The sequence below is a fragment of the Rhinolophus hipposideros genome, assembly GCF_964194185.1.
Source record: "Rhinolophus hipposideros genome assembly, chromosome: 1".
In the NCBI taxonomy this organism is placed as follows: domain Eukaryota; kingdom Metazoa; phylum Chordata; class Mammalia; order Chiroptera; family Rhinolophidae; genus Rhinolophus; species Rhinolophus hipposideros.
Window position 1 is genome coordinate 63,395,525 of NC_138047.1, and position 22,776 is coordinate 63,418,300.

The window sequence follows — 22,776 nt, forward strand, 5'->3', positions numbered from 1 at the left end:
AACAGCCTCCTTTTCTCTTCACTGTTAGTCATACACTTCTTTAAGCATTTTCTAAATAGCAAAGAAAGCATTCTGCTAACACTCAAATCTGATCACGTTTCTAACCCTTTGCTTAAAACTCTTCCATGTTATAATGAATATGGTATACAAAGCTCTTCATTGGCCCCTGCATACTTCTTTCTCTTGCATAACTTGCAGTTCTACAAATCTCTGTCACTTCTGGGCCCTCGTAGGTGCTGTTTCCTCAGCTTGGAATGTTCTCCTACTCCACCAGCCTCCCTCCTTCACCTGACTAATTCCTACCCAACCCTCTTTTTTCAAGGAGGCAATCTCTGACACCTAAACCATGTTCAGTACCCTTCTCATGTGCACACACACACACACACACAAAAAAAAAAAAAAAACTATAGCCCACCTGATAATGATATTTCTCATATTTTGTTACATATTTAAAATTAGTATACAGATAAATTATATAATTACAAACTATGATATATGCTCTGAAGCAAACTGTCTGTTGCCCTCACTAGACTACAATCCCATGAGGATCTTTTCTGAGCTCACTGCTTAGAATAATAGGCACTCAGAAAATACATACTTTATATTATATATCATGTGCATATAAATCCATTGAAAAAGGAATATCATCAGTGCTAACAACAAGAAGTAGGAGAAAAGAGGAAGAGAAAGACAACCTAATTTCTTACTTGCACTTATCTGTTGGATTCTCTGAGGGTCTTAACTGTCAACGCCCATCTCCCAAATATCAACTTTACGTCTCCAATGCCATCTTCATAGTTTTGATGAAGTAAAAGGTAATTCATACAATGCCTGGTATAACCCCTGATACATCTTTTAAATTGTCCAATAGATATAAATAATTTGTTGTACATGTTACATTGTGCTAGACATTGAACTATATTCAAATTAAAATACTATAAAACTCTTAGAAGCTTAAAGATAAAATAAATGCAATTTATATTAAACATGCACAAGACATTGGTATATAAACACTATGTGAAAAATGATTTTTAAAATTTAAAATCTTTCCATAATGATCCTGCCTTAGAGTATAAGATAATAAATGACAACCAGACAATGTTGCTACAAACAGAAATGATAGGCTAAAAATAAGTTGGTTTTTAAATTATTTTTGCTTTTCATCAGTTTGCTCTCCTTCTCACCTGGCCTACTTCCATTTATTACTTTCTGTCTCTCTCTCTCCTCCTCTTCCCAATTGATAATGCATTACATTATTCATGTAATGTCAAAGATGTCACCCTAAATTGGAAATTACTCAAAAGAGATCAAACTAGAATCAAGAGATTTCCTAACATTTAAAAAAAGCTAACTTGTGTTGAAATTGGTTGAAGATCAAATAATAAACGAACAAATAAGGAAATGCCATATGATAACCTTTAGAAAACAACTAGCACATGAAATTACTTCTATAAATTAATGTCAGATAATTTTTAAGGAAGGGCAGAATCAATTTCATGGAAGAGACAGATAATTTTTTTAAAGTTTTAAATTGTTTTCTTTGAAATTAGTGGTATATGTATTTTAGGAAACCTAAACCTTTGTGACTAACTCTAGAAGTTCATCTTAACTATTTGAGACCTGGTCTTTAACGTTTTTAATTTAAGCTTGACAAGCCTACTTTCTTCTAGAAGCAATTCTTGAGACTTGTTCAGAGGTTCTATGAAGCAGTTAGGGCTATCCACAGATCCTTGATCAGAGGGTCGTATCCAGGAATATGAGGTTTAGAGCACTTATCCAGGAAGTGTTTCTACTTTTATCAAGTACGCATATAGAGCTTTGGAAGGGCCAAACACGGAATCATGATGATAGGGGAACACATGTCTAGAGGACAAATCAAATAAGGTCTTTGGTTCAAAGACTCTCCAGGGAGGCTTTTCCTGGTCACCATACCTAGAATTGTAACCCTCCACTACACTCCCTAATCCATTTTCTTGCTTTAATATTCTCCTTGACCATTAGCACCATCTAATGTATAACATATTTTATTTATTCATCTGGTCTATTGTCTGTCTCCTTAAACTGGAACATAAGCTCAGGAAGTCTGGGATGGTTTTTTAATCTATTGTAATCCCACAGCTAGAACAGGACTTGGGATATAGTAGTGTTCAATAAATATTTATTGAATGAATAAACAAAAGCAAATCTATCCTTAGAATCAATATAACTGATGAAACAGCCAGATTACTTTACCTCCACTTGGTAAATTTAGTATAGCTAAAAGTCTTGCTAGAGATTAAATTTAGAAACAGTTTTCTGCACTAGTGATAGAGGTTGATAATCACTTCGATTACCCAGGAAAAGCAAATCATATCTGAACCACTTCAAATGGATTCTTCAGAAACTGCTAAAAGTCTCTACCTACACTTACGTGAGTGGATGTCCGGAAGCTAGTGTGTAATAAGCCCTTTTGTGTTTGAGAGTCATAAAGAAGAAGCTGCCTCATACCAGAGAGAAGCTGCCTCATACCAGAGAGAGAATGGGAAAAATGGTAAGTGGTGAACATCTGTACCCAACATGATCGGCTAATCCAGAGCAAGCTTGCAAACCACGAAGAGGGACTCCTGCAAGTAGTCATTGTATCAGTGCCTGGATCAAGAACTGGAAGACAGCACCCAATTAACCTACCATTGCCACTCTGCACATTAAATTAAAAATGCTCTTTAATTTTCTGCATCACCATGTGAATCAGTATATGGAATCCAGGCATGGAGGCTGGGGATGGGTTAAGGTCAACTGAATATCATCTAAAATCTTCTACTGGCACTCGAGGCCCACTGATTTGTCCAAATATGCCATTACTATCAAACTTATCATTTTGTCCTTATCACATATGCTTCTTCAATATCTATTTGCCTTTTACCAACAGTCCAATTGCTAAAATTTCAACTTCCTCCAAGCCAATCCATACTTTCTTTAACATACAATGCATGACCTCCTCTTCTCCTTTCCTTCCTTGACTAATTAATTCTATACTTCCTTTCATAATGTCTATGGAAATTATTTTTAAAAGCTTATTTTGGCAGAGAAATTGAGAATCTGCAAAGCACATCCAAATACATTATCTCACTTACATAAATAAATAGCAGAGTACTATTTTATAAACTCATGTTTTTCTTGCACTCCCCAAATATACCCTTTCCACAGCTTGCTCTTCCCAATTCTAATGAGGGTCATCCAGCAATATACATGTTAATGAGGACAAAAATGAAATTAATTTATTTTATTTTATTGAAAAGTACCCCAGGGCATTTGCCATAACAACTAAGTTTTTTGTTGTTGTTGCTATTTCAATAATGAAACTATTTGGTAATGACCCAAAACAAACCAATCTCTTTCAAAGTTTGTAGTATTAAAATAATAACCAAATTTAATTCTTTGCTCGAGCTAGACAGTGTATTAAAATGTTTACACTCAATTATCTCAAATACTATAGGGTACAAACTACATGCCCATTCTATAGATAAAGAAATTAAGTTTAAAAGTGTTAACTAATTGCCCAATGTCAGACTGGAAATCTGGATCTGACCTGTATGAGCCCCTGTGCCGTTGGGCATGATTCTGTGTCAGAGTATATGTAATAGCAGGGCTGCAACACAGGATGAAGTCATCTCAACTATCACCAGGGACATAGAGTATAAAGAACAATAAAAATAAGTGTTTAATTAAACTAAATAAATAGCAAATGCATGCAGTTGCTTGGGGCCTCAGACAGAGTTGTACAGTGAAAGGGGAGAGAAGTTGAAGCTAAATATGACAAGAAGCCTTCTGTAAGCGCTGTTCTCACCTCACCCCCAAAACAGGGAGATTTTATCTTAGGCAAGAAGGACTGGAGGCTTCACTTCCACACACAGCCACAGAGACTTCAGCTTCCCACACAACACTGCCTCACCTGCTTTCTTCTCTAGTGCTACTTACAAATCTTTATTTTAACCAGGTTTTTCTGGCCGTATGAACAGATTTAAGATTTGAAAGTCTAATTTCATACTCCAGGTATTACATTCAACTTTTTTCTTTATTTTCTTAAGTAAAGAGGCAGTGAAGTGCAATGTGTAAGTGCACAGATCCTGCTCTGCTACTCACTAACTATGGGACTTTAAACATGTTACTTAACCTCTCTGCGCTCAGTTTGCTCATCTGTAAAATGGGTATTATAATAGTACCTACATCATTGTGAGGTACTGCAAAGAATAAATGAGATAATATATGTAACATACTTGAGGATAGTACCTAGCTCAGATAAGTTCTCTATACGCATTTACTATTACAATTACTACATTATGCATATGTCATAAGGATTACAAAAGTAATAGCTAATATTCAATGAAAATTATGGTAAGTGATTTCCATTTAATCCTCATAAGAACCCCGTGGATACTATCACTGTCCCAATTAAAAAATGAAACATACTCAGAGAGATTATGGAGGAGTCCAAAATTACCCAAGCAACTGAGTGAAAAAGATGAAAGGATTAAGAAGTAAAAATTGGTAGGTACAAAACAGTCACAGGGATGTACAAATAGCATAGGGAATATAGTCAATATTAATAACTATGTATAGCAATAACAATGTATAGTGTCAGGTGGGTATTACACTAATTAGGGGAATCACTTCATAAATTATATAAATGTCTAACCACTATGCTACACACCTGAAACTAATGTACAATCATATTGAATATCAACAATAAATGAAAAAAAATTAATAAAAATAAATTTTAAAAAAATACCCAAGCAGTTAAGTAAGTTAGGACTCAAACCCAGCAGTTTGAGTCCAGCATCTACTCCTAACCACCATGCTATTTCAGCTGGATAATAATACCTGCTGATAGGTACTGAAGTTTCGTTTTGTGCCAGGAATTGTTCTAATAACTTTACATCTCTGATATCTTATATCTCATGGAAATTAATTCAAATCCTCACAACTACCTTATGCTTTTATTGTTCCCATTTTATAGACGAGAGACCAGGCAATTGGTAACATGGCCAAGATTATACATCTAGCAGATGGGTAAAGTAAGTGTACCCCACAGTGAAAAGTAGGTAAAGCTGAGGTGCTAAATTGAAATCTCAGTGACCTAATACCAGATTGAGTGTCACAATTTTCAGAAACTAAAAGTCATCCTGCTACAGTCATCTAAACAATTTCTAAGCCAGAATGATTAAGACAGATACTCAAAGCTGGAATCCTAAAAGAAGGAACTGATTAAATGCTAATATATTCTGATTTGCCTTACTATTCAATCATTTTCCCACCTCTAATAGCAGCTATTTTCACTGTCATTTTTATTCTGTCCTCTACAATTTGAATAAACTCACTATTCACAAATAGGGATTATTTTTTTTTAGGAAGCAAGACAATCGCCTTCATTTGGTTCCTGTCCCACAGAAGTTAGAGAAGATGTAGTGAGAGATGGTGGACGAATAGTCAGCCCATTCAACTGTGACAAGAGGAGAATTGGTCAGTGATATATCTGGCCAAAACTCACGGGAACTTACAGGCATCACTATCAATAATAATAGATAACTACTGTGATTGGGTGGCTGAGCAGGACCACAGTAGTCCAATAACTCTTGAAGTATTTATGCAAAATAGAAAAACAAGCTTGGTTTGGTGAGCAGAGCACAGGTTTGGTTTAGCCCCAACCACCCACGGAGCTTCAACTCTATATACCAAAGGCTTGGTGTATGTTCCAAACAGATCCCAATGAATCTGAGCTAATATGGAAGGTATCTTTGACGTCCAGAGACACATGATTGATAGCAAGGACAGAAACACACTGTTACATATCCAGAGAACAGACTAAGTAAAATACTAGGGTCAAGAAGAAAGATGGCAAGCAAAATTGATTCATAGGACAATTGTGTGGGAGGATAGCAATGTGCCATGGGAAATAATACGAGTCAGATGGTCAGAACGAGTTATTGGATCCCTTATATTGACAGCAAAATTAAATACTTGATTTGCTAGGCAAAAAGAAAGCCAATGGGAATTTATATAAAGGGATGATGAATAAAATATAAGATTTGGGGAATTCTTCAGAATGTTATTCAGGTTAAGAAAAGAAAAGTTGATGATCAATTGTGTGATCACAAATTAACTGTTGGTAGACAAATAATAAATTAACAGGATCCTGGTTAGGAAAGAAGACATGTTGATGATAATGGTAACAAATTGGATGGAAACAAACACAAAACCTGGCAGTTACTAAGCACTGAATGCATGTGGTTACATTCAGACCCTCACTATCGTCTTATGAGACCAGCACCATTATTAATACCATTTTACAGATGAGGAAATGGAAGCTTAAGAGATTATATGACTTAACCAGGATCCCAGATGAAGTAATAGAATTTGAGTTTAAACCCAGGTTGTCTAATTTTGGAGTTTACATGCTTGACCACCATACTATACAGCTATGTGTTAAATTAATGGAAGTAGCCATAATTAACAAGAATACAGATGTAAGTACTAGACACATCAAATGTTATCCCACCTCCATTTGCATAAAGAAGAGTCAGGATAATGAGGTCTCTGATAGCAATGGTAAACTTTACCAGAATACAGCTATGGAAATGAGATACAATGAAATTCAAGTACTTTTAAAAATGACTTCTCCGCTAACCAGGAAAATAGTTTACAATACACAAAATTCATAATGAACAAAGTGGAATGGACTTCCATGCCTGGCTGCATCGTCCCACTTTGGAACTGACAGAGAACAAGTTTGCTGTGTAGGTATTTTGTGATAATGACTTTACTATTACTAACAGTGACAATAGTAGTTTCAGGCAGCATTTCATATTTCCATAGCAGCCTTCAACGAAGGAGCAAAAGCACCTGGCAAACATTCTCATTTGTATTATTGATGGCTTAGATTAATAGAGCGCCTTTCTGTCAAAGAGCTCATTAATCCTTACACAGACTCTTGTGACACAAACAGGCAAGCAATCCATTTCTATATTTTACATATGAAGAAAAAAACGAAACCTGAGAACCTGTGTAAAACTGCTTGGTAATACCATGGTTGGACCTACCATTTTTTTGAAATCATAAAGAACCTGGTATTTCCCTTCCTAATTGACTCAAACCCTACCTCTTTTACAACTTCTTACTCCCGATTACTTGAAAACTGGAGGCCTTCCCTATCTACTGCATCCCTCATCCCTCTCCACTGATTCTCACTGCCTCTTCTTCAAACTAGAGTTTCATCTCCTCCCTCCCTCTAACTGCTCACCTTGTCTCCATTCTGTCTTCTCCACACCACTTGCTGCCAGAATCATTTTCTTAAACCTGCTAAAAAAACATTCATGACCTCCCTCAGTCTGTCCCTAATCTATGTTCCTAGCCATATTTCTGACTGCCATCTCTCTCCTTTATGCTTCGGTCACACAAGCCTAAAGTTCTAAACCCCAAACCCGCCCTGCTCCTTGCTCATTCTAGTCCCTATTCTAGAATAAACCTTTCCAAGTCTAACACTGACAATCAAAATTATCTCCACAATTCCACTCCAAAGCTATCTCCTCCATGAATTCCTTCTAATACTTCAGTTGAAAATGGCTGCACCCTCAAACTCTACAACACACGTTTAACCTTTATTTATAGGACTTATTATATTCTGCCTAGGACTATGGTGACTTGTGGAAGTACATCTGTCTTCTTAGAATGTTCTGTCATTGAGACTCACAGAGAGTCAACTATGTGTTAGGCCTTGAGGTATCTAATGGATAAAAAAGTAAACCACATCTCTGCCTTCACGGAGGTTACCATCTTACAGTCTTTGTCATCTAGAGTTCCTCCTCTGAATGACCAAACACACTGTTTTCCCAGTCTTCCCAAGGATGGTATATAATCAGTGCCATTCTAGATGGATAAAAGAGATGTTGATTCATTACATACAATGGCTGCTTTTTAGAGGTGGTTCTCAAAGTGTAGTACACAGATCCCCTGAGGGCATGCAAGGCCCTTTCAGGGGTGTTGATGATGCCAAAACTAACTCCAAATAATATAAATGCATGGTTTGCTGTTTTTATTCTCATTTTCTCTCAAATGTACAGTCGTGTCTTCCAGAGGCTGCAGGATGTATGACATAATAACAGATCGAAGGCATAAGTAGATAAGAGAATTCTGCTATCTACTATTAAACCAGTCATTAAACAGATTTGAAAAAAAACGCCACTTTGTCACTAAATTATTCTGTTAAAAGTAGTTTTCTTTAAAATATATACTATTTTATGTGAACATGTAATGGTTTTTCTGTTGTTAATTCTTAAATGAATTACATAAATATTTTAAATTTATATCTTAATTTCTAATATGGTAAATACCAATGGATAGAACCCACATAAACAAAAGCTCTTTGGGTTTCTCAATAATTTTCAAGAATGTGAAGGGATCATAAGACCACAGAATCTGAGACTTGCTTCTTAGAGTACTGGGACTCAATCTTTCTGCAGAACCCCAACTGAGAATGCCTCGGTACCAGCACAGTCATTTGTAACAGCCATGTTCTCTGAGTTGGACCTCTATTCACTTATCTACAAGTATTACCCCCTTTCCTCCCAACCCAAACGCCCCAGGTTTGATAGTGAGCTGCTTAAGAGCAGAGACTAAATAGTATTCATCTTTGTTGCTGCAGCACCTAGCACAGAAGGGGCAGCCAGGAAATATTGGAGAAAAGAAGGGAGGGACAGAGAAAAGGAAAAATTGTGTCTTATTCATTCTTCAAAGTTTCTATCACAATAATCTGCCTATTGAAAATATCTGTTAATCTTCATGTAAATGTGTTAAATTGATATGATATCTAAAGTAATGAAGAAGCCAGTAGTGTCACCTGGTATGTTGGTAAATCCCAGCACCTTAGAAACCATGATTTTTAAAGGCTAATTTAAAAGAGTCCTCTCATAAATGAATCGACGAACAAACATTTGTGCACACTGGTCCTTCAATAGCAGAGGATCATTTTTAAATAAAGAAAGAACAAATTTTGAAAACAGATGCAGTCAATTTGGTTGCCTATGCGTAACCCATCTCCTTATGGATAATAAAGTCTCAATAATTAGAAGTGACTTCCTATAACTAAAATACGATTTAGAATGAGACAGGTAGAATTACACTAAAGATAACATCTGTCTTCCTGACCCTTCTAAGTCTCCTTCTGACCTAGTCCTCTCCTTCAGCCATTATGAAGCTGTTTTTCATTCTCGAAAATCCCTTCACTGGCCAAGGTGACCCTTACCAAAGTACTCTACTTGGGCCTGGCCTTTTGGGTACCATCCCACACTTTCATTCCATCTGTATCATTTATTTCACATAATTTTCACAGTTAAAAAGACATTTAAGCATCATCTATTATTACAAGTCCTTCACACACACCTGAAGCTCAGCTAGATTAAGACTTGCCCGAGAGAATATTAGTTCACCACGGAGCTGGTATGAGAATCTAGCATCAAGGATTCAAGCATTCCTTTCCAAAGAATCAAGCATTCCTTTTCCAGAGACTATACAACAAAAATTTTAAGATAATCTGATAAACCCTTAACAAAGCATTCTTCTTCCAGACCTATCTTGATTCCCTCACTATATAAAAATATTTCCTAGGTATTCCATTCTTTTCATCTCCTATGTTAATGCATTAAGAAGTGTAGATATTATCTATGATTCAAAATCCATTATCACCAATTTACCCTTTTATGCAAGTTAGTTTATCAGGTTTACTAGCCAACCAATTTACCTCATAACATTTCTGTTTTAACAGGAACAGTCTTCAGCCAAATGAGTAAGTGGGAATTTCACACATTATATTAGGTTCAGAAGCAAAGAGTTGAGAAACCAGAGGGTATTTTGGCTCCTTAAACGATAACACAGTCAGACATCTATACTCGGAACCAAGATGAGGAAAGAAGTTCAACATAAGAGATCTGATTGCCTGTGTCATTCCGCATTGCTGATCTGAACCCTGGTTGGCAAGAAGTAGTCAACAGACACATGATATAATATATTTGGCTAATACTCATAAATAAAAAAGAGTTTAAATGAATACTTTCCTACCTACTACGTCACATCGTTTTTGCCTAATTTATTTTATTCAATCATTTTTTATGAGGGGGGTACAATATCTTTAATTTTCATAAACTAAATTCCAAAGCAGAATTATGTTGATTCTTAAGATTTATAAATGATTTTCTAAAGACAATACCGTAAATATTATCCACTCTCAAACTCAAAAGAGCTTGAAAGTGGGCCTTCAGAATTTAAAGCACCACAAACCACCTAGACCTTCCAAAAGTTCAACTAGAAAGAAAACTTCAAAACATGTGGCATATATAATTTCTGGTATCTACACTATAGATAATAGATTATCATATGTAATGGATGCTGCTAAATTATAGACTAAACTTTCCAATAAGCCCTAATCTGAGAAAGTTTCTTAGGTTAACCAAATTTTTATTAAGATCCCATACTTTTATTTCAATATTGTTCCTCTGATTGATACTGGTTATCGAATTCTTTATGAAGAATCTGAGGTATGCTAAAACTTATGCTGACTCACTCTTTAAATAAGCTCCAGGAAAACATCAACTTCTAAAGGAAAACATTATTATTCTCACAATCTGACATCAATTACTTGGGCTCTCTCAAACAGTGACAGTCCCAACCAAATCCATCTTCCTAGGAGACATAGCATGAAGTTCCACCAATAAGTGAAAAGCCTTTACAATTTTATACAGTACAAAAGCTATTTATGTTAGTTTTCAGTTAAATAGTCCTAAGAATTTAGTTTCCCATCTTGGTAACTTACAGCCACTGAGAAGCCAGACAAAGCAACCCTAGAGTGACAAGTTTCTGAATATTCTTATTCATCACACTTGTGCAGTATTTGGTTCTAAAAACCTGTTATGTTCATTTCTGTCTCTTTCTACACTGATTATGTTGTTATCGTTTCTTAGAATCCCTATTCTTACCCTTACCTGGAATTCAAACCATATCCATGTTTTAAGGCTCCATTCAGGTCCAACTTTCACCTTTAATACTGAAAATGACAAAACCTAGTGATAAAAAAGGAAGTACTCCCGAGTTGGGCTCCCTCAGGTCTACCACTGCTAGTTGCATGACCTAGGGCAGGTAACTAAACCATCTATGCTTCAGTTTTATCATGCGTAAAACAGAAATACTTGGTAGGAATTCTGTGAAGGTTAAATGAATTAGTGCACACAAAGGGCTTTGAACAGTGTGTGGCATGAAGTAATCACTCGATAAATGTTATCCACTATTATAATCGTTATTATGATATTCATTCTTCCTAAACTTCTCTAAACAACAACAGATTCATAATTCATAGGGACCTTAGACTTTAGAGGCCATTTAGTTCAATCTCCCACATAAAGCAGTACCATCTCTAAAAGTCCTTAATATTTGGTTAACCACGAAGATGCTTAAATATTTGCACTGCTGAAAAGTTTACTACTTTTCAAAAAGCACAGACTTGGATACAGAAAGTTATCCAAGTTAATAATCAGAAAGTTATTTTATGTCGGGTAGCTACTCTCTACTCACCAGTCTCTTTCCTGGCTCCTCTACAACTTCAAAACAAACCTGCATCCTCTATCCTCTTTCACACAATATTCCGAACAGTCTCTGACTACTTAAAAGGACAGTAGGACACATTGTTTAGGAAAATAAAACAAATTTTGGCAAAATTTACTCAACAACAACAACAACAAAAAAAACCACCCTGTTATATGAGAAATTAGGGTAATCTTTGGATTCTGGGGGATTTGGCAAACAATTTTCACATTTATCACCCAATCTATTTAAATATGGTTGTAGACCTTCTGTTAGACTGCTTTCCAACTCATACAATTTTCCAGAGGCACAATTTTTGGTGCCGTCTTCATAGTCTAGTTATTTCTTTATGAAATCCCTTTGGCTATGTTTTATTCTCCTCATGATTTTCTTTTCCTACTTCTGATTCTGTCTTTCTATATATCTGTCTTTTGTTCTCTATTCTTTTTTCATCAATTATTCAACAAACATTTGTGCAGTACTACCAAGTGTCAGGCACTGTGCTAGGCATGCAAAAGTCAAAGATAATTAGATCTGGCTCAAATACCAGCTAAGGCGGAGGGATAGACACAAAAACAGTGTAACATTGTGGTAATACAGTGAGGTAGATACACATAGGCTTCTGTGAGAACACCAGGCAGGAAGGAATGCACAATGGAAGGAATCAGGAAAGGTTTCTAAAGGAAGATAACTTCATGAAATCTAAAGTGAGTCTAAGCAGTACCTCTCAAACTTTAAATCACTTGAGAATCTTGTTTGAAAGAGTTTGAGTCAGTAGACCTGGGTGGGTCTTGAGACGCTGCATTTCTATCAAGCTCCCAGATGACACCCGTGTTGTTGGTCCCCAGACCATTCTCTGAATTGCAAAGGTCTTAAAAGATGACTAGTGGCAGTTAGTAAAGGATGGATGGGGTGAATACAGGCAGAATGGACAGTGTGCAGTAAATCGCAGAGATAAGAAACACGGCGTGTGTGTGAGGAAACTGAAGCACATTGATGTCCCAGGCAATTCGAGAGATATTCAGTTCCTAAATGGGGGTGGATGGGAGTGTGGTATACTTTAAGGAGAAGGGAATTTATTTACATAGGCAACGGAGCACAAGAAAGTAACCAGGACAGTTACATGGTAAAAACTGCAAATTAGATCTGGTGGCTTCATTGGTAGAATCAGGAGCAAGAAGTTAACATGCTAGACCAAATAAACCTGCTAATGATAATGTGGGCCTAACTTAGGGAGGAACAATAGATTTATTTCAAAGGGAACTGACTTGAAAAATGTTTAGGAGATAAAGTAGGTTGACTATATTTTCACTTACTGATTTACAAGTTAAGCAAGCTGTGATTTCTTCGCATTCTTTGCAGGCCTAGCGTCTATTCTTAATCTGACACTTAGTAACATGTGATCTTGAACAAGGCACTTATCCTCTTTTTGTACAAGGCTCTACACTTTTAAACAGTGAAGAGCTGATCCAAATAAACATTGTGGTTTCTTTAAACCCTAAACTTTATGATCCTATGAACTAAATTTATCTTTTACTAAATCATGAAAGCATAAAATGTATTCTTAAAACTTACCACAATACCTGAAATATAAATACACAGTGTATGATTAATATTAAATCTACCTAGCCAACAGGTAGTAAAACTTGAGACTTTTAAAATCCTCCCTCTTCTTCACCCACAACATTCATTACCGAGTACAGCTGCTTTATACTTATGTCCAACTGGTGATTCTTTGGTTTATGCCCTTATCTTTTTTAACTGGATTCCTGCACCAGCACCTTAAGTGTTCTCTCTGGCTCTAAGAAATGGAAGCACTCTGGAGTCAGAGAGCCCTGGGCTTCAATGCTAAGCCCACTGTTTCTTAGCTGTGTGGTTGCCAGCAAGTTCTTTAACCTCTCCAAACCTGAGTTTCCTGATCTGTAAATCACAAAGATGAAGTGAACATCAAATGTTTGTAAAGTGCTTAGCACAGGGACTACTGCTCAGTAAGAACTCGATAAATGCTAGTGATTATTTTGAAAGACAAATCCCATAAAGACTTTAGCAGACACTTCACACACAAAAAGGAAAATCAAATGGCCAATAAAAGATGAAAAGATGTTCTTCATTAGTAATCAGCAAAATTCAAATTAATACTTCCATGAGTACAATTATGTACCCACCTGATAGCAAAATTTAAGAACTTATAAATTAAGTGTTGATGAGGATATAGAGCCTCTCATACCTTACTGATATAACTGACTGGCGAAAATAGTTAGAAAAACTGACTGTGCACATACTCAAAATTCAGTAGTTCACTTCCTTGATATTTATCCTAGAGAAGCTCGTAAACATGTGTACTAGAATCTGTGAGCAATTTTATATGGGGGTGTGTGTGTGTGTATGTGTGTATCTATAGATTATAGATATAGATATAGATGATATAGATATAGATATAGATATAGATATAGATATAGATATAGATATATAGATATAGATATAGATAAAGAATGTTTCCCCGAAAATAAGACCTAGCCAAACAATCAGTTCTAATGCATCTTTTGGAGCAAAAATTAATATAACACTCAGTCTTATAGTATAGTATGGTATGGTATAGTATAGTATGGTATAGTATAGTATAGTATACTATACTATATGAGACCTGGTCTTATATTATAGTAAAATAAGACCAGGTAGTTATATTATATTATTATACTATATTATATTACATTATATTATATTATATTATTATATTATCCAAGACCCAGTCTTATATTATAGTAAAATAAAACTGGGTCTTATATTAATTTTTGCTCCAAAAGATGCATTAGAACTGACTGTCCAGCTAGGTTTTATTTTCGGGGAAACAAGATATATATATATGCATAAAGAGTACTGTATATACTAAATAACATTATTTATTATAAATTTATTTCTTAAATAAATATATGTAACTCAGGTTCTACCTATCTACCTACGTGTGCAGAAATTTATATTAAAGTTGTTTGGATGCATCCGAAAAGATTGCTTCTCACTATTTAACACTCAGTTACATGGTCCATCTAGTTTGTGTTATATTTTAGTATAAGTAATATTGAAACAATCCAAACATCTATCAATAGTAGAATGAATAAGCAAATTGGTATATTCATGGAGTAGAATGCTATATAACAATTTTCATGAATAAACTAAATGAAATCAACCTGGAAGACTCACACAACGTTTAGCAAAATCAGGTGATCTAGAATAGGTATGCTATGTTACAAGATGAAAAACCTACAAAGAAAAGTGTGGCAAGAAGCAGGGTAGTAGGTAGCGGTTACGTCTAGTGGGGAAGGAAAAGCATGTGATCTAAAAGGAACACATAAGGACTTACTGGGAATCTATTTCTTAATACAAAGGGTAGTTATATGAGGTTTGCTTTATAATTATTCCTTAAGCTGTATTTTTATACCCTCATCTATGTGTATATTTTCACAATTAAAAAATAAAAGTGATCATGTCAATCTCCTGGTTAAAAATCTTTCAAAAGTTCTTCATGTTTGAAGAAAATCCAAATTCCTTACCTTTGTCTGGGAGTGCCTTTATTATGTATGTCCTATACCCCTCTTCAGCTTCATCTCTACCACCCCCGTTTATGCCCCAGAATGGTAAATGGCACATAGTGCCCCCAAGTAATCATGCTATCTCAATTTTGTGGGACCTTGAAAAATGTTTCCCCTGCTCCCCTTCCTCTGGCTAACCTCTAATTGTCCTTAATATTTAGATAAAATATCAGTCCCTAGGGTAAGCCTTCCTTGACAAATCCCTAGCCTACCTCTATCTGACTCTGGTGCACTTCCTTTAGCACCCGTGTCTACCCATTTAGAAGCACCACGTAAGTACCACACACTTTAGAATATATCTTTCCCTTTTATTGGCATATTTCTCTTTTGTCTACACCAAGAGCTAAGGATGATATCTGGGCCATAGATCCCCAATAAATGTTTGCTTAATTAATAAAAGTTTAAGATATGTTTCCTACATCACTGGCAGTGATACATAACTCAAAATATTAAATTCAGCCATGTAAAATGGCCTTATTTTAGATCAAAAACCATTGATTATTCGCAATTACATGATTCCCCTGGTAACAAACATTCATTTACTACATGTTGATTAAGCATAGAATAATAACGACTATGATATCAGCTTTCTCAATATAACTGTAAGCAGACTGTAATGAAAATCATGATGTGAAGTAAGTACAGAGGTAATTTCCCCTGCCTTTTTTGCAGCGATGGGTGATGCATCGACTTACAGGGCAGCCCACCTACCCAGCGTTTATATAAGCCACTAAGCAAATACAAAAGGGCTATTGATCACCAGCTCAAAACAGCTTCTTTTGACGTCTTACAAGCACCACTGTCACACTCTATTTCTCAAAGGTGTTATTTGACAGATAACGGGTTCATCTCTGCTGGAGACGATTGATTATTGACTTTGGTGACTGAAGCATCAACCATTTGATTCAAAAAGATCTTTTGCCTGTGTGTGTTGATATTTTCATAAGATAATTTTTTTTCATTATTCTAACTCTTAAGAGCAACTGGATTAAAAGCATTTTTAATAGTTTTTATCAAGCAAAAGGATTTCTAGGCTAACATGTCCATAAATTGAGTTTTATAAAACTGTAATATGCTTCCTCTCCCTTTATTTCTAAAGATCTAAACGTTATGTTAATACATATATTCCTACATATTCCCATATACTCGTATTTATATAGGAATGTACAGGTGTGTCTGTGTAGCTATATATATATGTGTGAGTATGTGTGTGTGTATATATGCACATATATGTACATATATATATATAAAAGGAATTGAATATTATAATTTAGCTCAGAACCAATTCTACTAGAGGGGATGAATTGGTAAGTATAGAATGATGTTGCAAAAAATAAAAAACACTGAAAATACTGTTCCCAACTTGTCACTCAGCCACAATAATTGTTCCCTGCAGCCATCATTCATAGGCTGGTACCATCCAGGGTGTTAGCATCATGGTTCTATACAAAGTGCCCACGCAACTGTATGTGGCATTAAAAGTACTGCACACCACCATTTAACTATCCTGTCCTATTGATTTCCACTCTTTAGTTGTCATTACTTTGAGCAGTATTTCTTCAGATCCACACACGAAATCATATGCAATACATATGCAATCATATGCAATATAACAAATAAATTTGTTATAGAAATCACATATTTCCTGCTAAGAAACATTGTCAAATTTGCAACTCACCACTGCTTGTATGGTTTCTCATCTACAGGAAATGGGTCTAATTCAACAGCTTCTTGCATGAGTTGCCATAATGAAGATCTGAGATGATCCTGCCATTGGTGTGTCTCACGCTAGCCTAAAATCAAAGCAAAAATACAGACAAGTTTGATTTTAACATTAAATAAGAATTTCACCTGCTTGAGAGAACCAAATGACTTTAACAAATACAATTGGTGATGGGTGATGCTGGGGGATAGAATAAAACATCCTGAGGTAGTTCACTCTGTAAAGTCATCACAAGCACCAGAGCTCTGGTTTTACCAACACCAGCATAGTCGGGTATTTTAAAATCTGACCATGAGTCCCATTAGTAACTGCTACATTGGGTGATATGAATTTGGTTTTATGATTTTGTGATTTTACAAAGCACGTTACTCAGCTTCAACTGGGACAGCTCCACTGTTATATGTTTGCACATTCTGTTTTCCATATAAGATTTCACTGGAACAGGGGGTGGCATAGTTCCAGATGAAAGGAGGGGGAAATTTTGAAAACCACTTAAGTATATGAAATGACATAAAACCAAAGTTGGTCTGAAGCAAGAAAGAGACCTGAATGTAAGTTTTTCCATAATCTGATCTAGTTACCAAAGGAGGTTTGTAATGTCAATCTGTAACTGTTCCTTTTCAACATTATATTGGACCATATTCTCCAGGACTGTGCCAGTTTCAAATGTTCTACCCATTATCAAACCATGAGTTTTGATTTCTAGTTTGGAAAGTATGGTCATTATATCTAAAACAAACTTGCTGTCTGCCCCAATGAGAGTCCCTTTCCTGGCCAGATGCTTACAACTGCTGCTAGGAATCCCTCCCCCACCACATGCTTGTGCCCCAGTACCATCCCTATGTGGCCCCAGTGTCACCCACCACCATGTCAGAGGAGGTGAATTTCTTTCTCTTCTGAATTCCTAATACACTTATTGTCAAATCATTAATATGTGCCTTTGATCATATATACCATCTCTGTTATTTAACCCTATCTCCCTAAATAACTATAAGCTCCCAGATGACAGAAACTTTGTGTTACAGCTTCCCAAACTCTGCCAACAATAGCAACAGCAATAAGCAGAGAACTCTGTACGTGAGAGGCATTCATTCAAGGAATATTTATTGTGTACCTACTATGTGCCAAACAGACACACTCTGTCCCTGACAAAGATTATAATTTAATAGAGAATACAGGAAACACAGGAGTAAGCAATTACCATATTATGTGTTAAGTGCTATGACGGAGGAAATTCAGACACTGAATAAACAGTGCCGAATTAATGAACTTCAGAGCTTTTCTTCACTATCAATGTTTTCAGATACTATTTCCAGTATTTGAGAACGGGACAATTACTTGAAGAAACTCATTTTCAGGAAACACAGGGAAAACCTAGGAAGGTTAGCATCCAAAAACCAGGAGGCAGTTTTAATTTTATGAAGACAAGTCACTACGATGAATTTCTAATATTTTTAAGTCACTGCTGGGTTGTGGTGTTGTTTTGTTTTGCTTTGTTTTGTTCCTCCTTTCTAACACACACACACACACACACACAGAGTAGCAAAAATCCTGGTATGCTCAGGCCACTCTGCAAATGGCTGATTGCCCTGTGGGGAACTTCATTTTACACCTGCACACCACAAGGGTTTTAGAGCAACTGTGGGTTAGGAAGGCTTCTAAGGAAATTTCACGCATTTCTTTTTCCATTCAAAACTCTAATTACCATTCCTAGGAGCATTTGTTCTACAAGCCTATAAGCCTGTAACCTCTATAAGGTTTTACATTTCACAGTCACTGGGGATGAAAACAGTAAGAAAGGCCATAGGGGTTTGTTAGGAATCCAAAATGTCAATTCAACTATAAAATCCTTTACCAAAAATAAGTATGAATTTGTTGTCCACTTTCTCAAACCAGAAATGTCTCTTTCTATTTAAGGATATTCAGTATCACCTGAGGTCTCCGTTTCTACCAAGATTCACAATAGTAAAGCTCCCCTCCATTAAATAAAGGTGGGAGAAGAAATAGTACCTAAACAATATAGCATACCAATTTTGCACATTCCCCCTCTTTGCCTTGATTTCCTCATAAGAATAACATGTAGTCAAGCTAAATCTTTAGCCAAAAACTTACAACCTTGCCACAAAAATATGCATAGACAGGTAAATTTCTGAAAACCCAGGCTCCAATTCTAAATTATATTTTCTCTTTCAAACAATCAATACACAGCATGATCTCTTATCTGAATCAGCAGCAATGTCTCATTTCAGATTTATGTAATGCAATAAATATATCTAATATGCTAAAGAAACAAATGGATTCTATTCTTCTTTACCAATAAGCGTCTCCCTCAGTAGTCTATAGGCCCAACTTTTTCCACAAGTTGTTGGTCCTCAGAAGAAGGTGTAAAAGATTCATGTGTGGTAGGAAAGAAGCATTCAGACTGCAGCAAATACAGCCCTCTACTCCTTTTGCGTTATTACTGGACACTTTGTGCCTCTTTTTGCATAAATGTTGCAACGTCCAACCATAAGCTTAAAAGAGACTGCAAGAGAAAATAGTAGGAGGCATGGAAAAAGAATTTAAAATATCAATTTGTTTACTTCTTTATTCTAACTGAAGGAAGTCTGTCTTGCTTTGAGTCCACTATGCTCATAAGCAACTAAGCAATCATTTGATTTGAACACACCAATTCCATGCAGTCTTTTCGCTACAAATGTGACCTGAAGCCAGAACTAGCGCAGAAAAGGTGAGCATCTGCCCTCATGTTTAACAAACAAGATAACCCCCAATTGGTCTTTATCTTTTGTCATCAGTATTAAGACTTTTTCACTAAGATTACATCCAAAGTAATAGATTCACTTACATAAAACCACAATAAAACTTAAAAAAATAAAAAAGAAAAAACGTTTAAATACAAGAGGCTTTACCGTAAACATAGGCGGCTTTTCCCCATTACTTAGGGTAGGCAGATTCCTTTTGCTTATGATATTCCTATAGGATATATTTACAAGGGAAACTCTATGAATTTTCCTCTACTTTTAAAACACACATATATTTTATAGCATCCACAATCAATTCTAAGTTCATTCTAACCTTGAAAAATATTGACCATGTACTAAGAAACTATTAAATACTAATAACTACAGACATACCAGACAATGACAGCAGAAACACACGCAACCCCTCCGGGCTCTGTTCATAAACATCCCCTTCCAGCGCGGCAAACACACTCCTCCCAACACCAGCCAGATGCTGCTCTGGGGCAAGCAAGCAGAAAGCCGGAGGCCGCTGATTTTTCCACACTACATACGATTTCTGACTGCCTCGTCATAAGGAACCTTTTTAACCAAAACTGTGAAGATTTTGTAATTCCAGGAGCCCGTCACATTAAAGATACTTTGCAACAACAGGAGGGAGTGATGTGCAGATGAGGACGCATGAAGACTGTAATATCTAAGGTCATACCACCTTTGTCATCTGCCTTTCTAGTTCCGTTGTGAGGGAGAGGAAATCCAATTTGCTCTATGTGGTGAAACAGCTAACCCAGGACTTTCTGCCAATGATCAGAGTAAGATCAAGGTAGAGAAGGGAATACATACCAGAGGCAGTGAAAATACTACAGCCAAACTGTCTGACCCCTAAAATCCAACGGTTCCAAAGTGCAGTCAGAAGCTTATGAGCTCCTTCATGAACATCTCTATCTATGTTTACAACGTATGTGCTCACTTAAGGCAGAAAATTTACAGAAGCCTCTCAAAGAGAAAGGGTCATTCCTGCAACCATTTTTAATACATTGATCAGCATTCTGTGATCTTCCAGCGTCCGACAACTAGCAGTGAAAGGACAGAGGGAGAAATTGGACCTTGGGCTGGCGATGCCTGGTGCACGTATATCCATTTTCCTTCCATCTGAACTGTGGTCTGTCCCACATGACTTAGCCTGCCTCTTTCTGGTTCGTTCATAAAAGTTATCGTCAACACACCAGCAGCAGGCAGGGCTGCTGTACAGACACTGTCAGGCTCTGCAGCAAAGACTACCCATGTAAACAACCCTGTGATTGCTTCAGGGCCGACTGCCTTAAGATAAGCCTTTTTCTGCGGTACCCTGGAAAGTTATATCTTTAAGGGGGTAAAAGCAGAGATTTCGTTTCTAGATTTAAATATGGGGGGGGAGAAATATATATGTGTATATACAATTTTCTTGAAATATTCTAACCTTGATTCACTTGAAGACTTTCCAATAAATCACATTTATTTTGCAGCAGACACAAATACATAAATTCTGATAAATATATTGCCATGCTCATTTCTGATGATACACCTTCCCCCTCCCCACCAAAAAAGAGCTCTGACATTTCTAGGGGACACAGTATCCCAGCACAGAATACCTGGGAACCATGCCATTAAAAAAGAAAAAAAAAAATGCTGCCTGCTGTGACTAGATCACTTTCTTAAAGGGACCCCTTCCCTATATAACTGCAGTGCCAATGTGTCCTCTTACCTCTAACCTGACCCCTGCTCTGTGTTCCTCTTCCTGGCCCAAATTTAGCCTAGAGTGTCTCTGCAAGATTAATGCCATTAGTTTTGCAACTAAAAAATATATATACCATTCCCTACTAAAATATGTAAATACGTCCCAAAATATTTATTTAAGTTACACCTGTCAGGAAGTAAATATAAATGCATACTTAAAGACACAATTTTTTTTAATGTTTTTTGGAAGCCATAGCATTTCTTAGATGTGGGACTGAGGTCAGCACTTCTAACAAGCACAGCTGTTCCCTTCTGTCTCTCTCTGTCTCTCTCTCTGTCTCTCTCTCTCTGACTCTGTCTCTTCCCTTCTGTAGCTGTGCATTGGTCTGAAACCCCTTGGTTACAATAAGAAAGCCCTCCCACCCTCTGCCAACCCTCACTGCAAACAGAAAGGTTCCAACACACCCAAGTCTGGGGAGAGATACTCGCACACAGGAAAGGCTGGTGGTTTCTTGCCTCCGAGGTAGTTCACTTCATTAACCTCCTTTCCACCCCATTTTTCCACCCTCTCCCATCCTCATTCTCCCACCCCACCAGGAGCAATTAATAGACATCACCACACCCTCCAAAAAACAGGTTAGAACCCAGAATGAGCAAAGAGCCACCTACCATTCCGTGCTTGAACACTATGGTCCTGATCCAGCAGTGTTTGCCCCCGAAATCCTCCCTACTTGTTTTCCATTAACCACATTCCAAACTGTGATAAGGAACAGATGCTTTGGAGGTGGGCAAATTGTTTAAAATTGGTGGACAGGTGATTTCCAAGAAAACCCAATCTTAGAGTCACTCAAGCCCCTAGGAATTGAGGGGTGAGGAGAAAACAGGAAAACAGTAAAAATGAAAACAGAAAAGAAAAAGGTAAGCATATAACAAGCACCACCCACCCCCATAAAAATGAAAAGAGAAGAGCAGGTTTTAAAGAAGAAGAGTGGCTTGCTGAATCACCCTCTTTCACTGCCTGGAAACCATTGTGCAGCGTGACGCTGCCTGTACCATTGTGGAACCTACCAGAGGAGACGGACAGAGGGCTTGGGGAATGGGGTTGCTATGGCAACTGAAAGGAGCACACATGACGTCAAAGCCCAGAGAGGTCTGGGGAGGGGTACGAGAGGGAAAAGGAAAGAGGAAAAAGTCTATGTGTGGCTTCAGCTACTGTGTTTTCCGGTTAGATGAGGACCAGGCAAAATATAAAGGAACAGGATTAGTTGGCAGCCACAATGAGCAACGACATCAGGCAGCCAGTTTGCACGACCCAGAGAAACAATCGGCTCCATGCAGCCCTGGCTCTGTACACAGCCGTGCTGAGGAACAAATACCCGCAGACCGAAACACCCTTGGAAATACAGTC

General features: G+C 36.8%; 1 protein-coding gene across 12 annotated transcripts in view; it reads right to left on the minus strand.

Annotated features, from left to right (window-relative positions):
- The window catches only part of MAPK10 (mitogen-activated protein kinase 10), a 296,217-nt gene extending 273,783 nt beyond the window's left edge, over window positions 1-22,434 (minus strand). For 8 of the 12 annotated variants that reach the window (XM_081040519.1, XM_081040513.1, XM_081040510.1 and 5 more), the window contains exons 1-2: window positions 22,038-22,434; window positions 16,870-16,984 (exon numbers count right to left, since the gene is read on the minus strand). The gene's annotated coding sequence lies outside the window, so the exon portion shown is untranslated. Of the gene's footprint in view, window positions 1-16,869; window positions 16,985-20,048; window positions 20,190-22,037 lie in introns of those variants that run through there. The other 4 variants (XM_081040515.1, XM_081040521.1, XM_081040511.1 and 1 more) reach the window with 1 other exon arrangement.
- Between the last annotated feature and the right edge of the window lie 342 nt (window positions 22,435-22,776).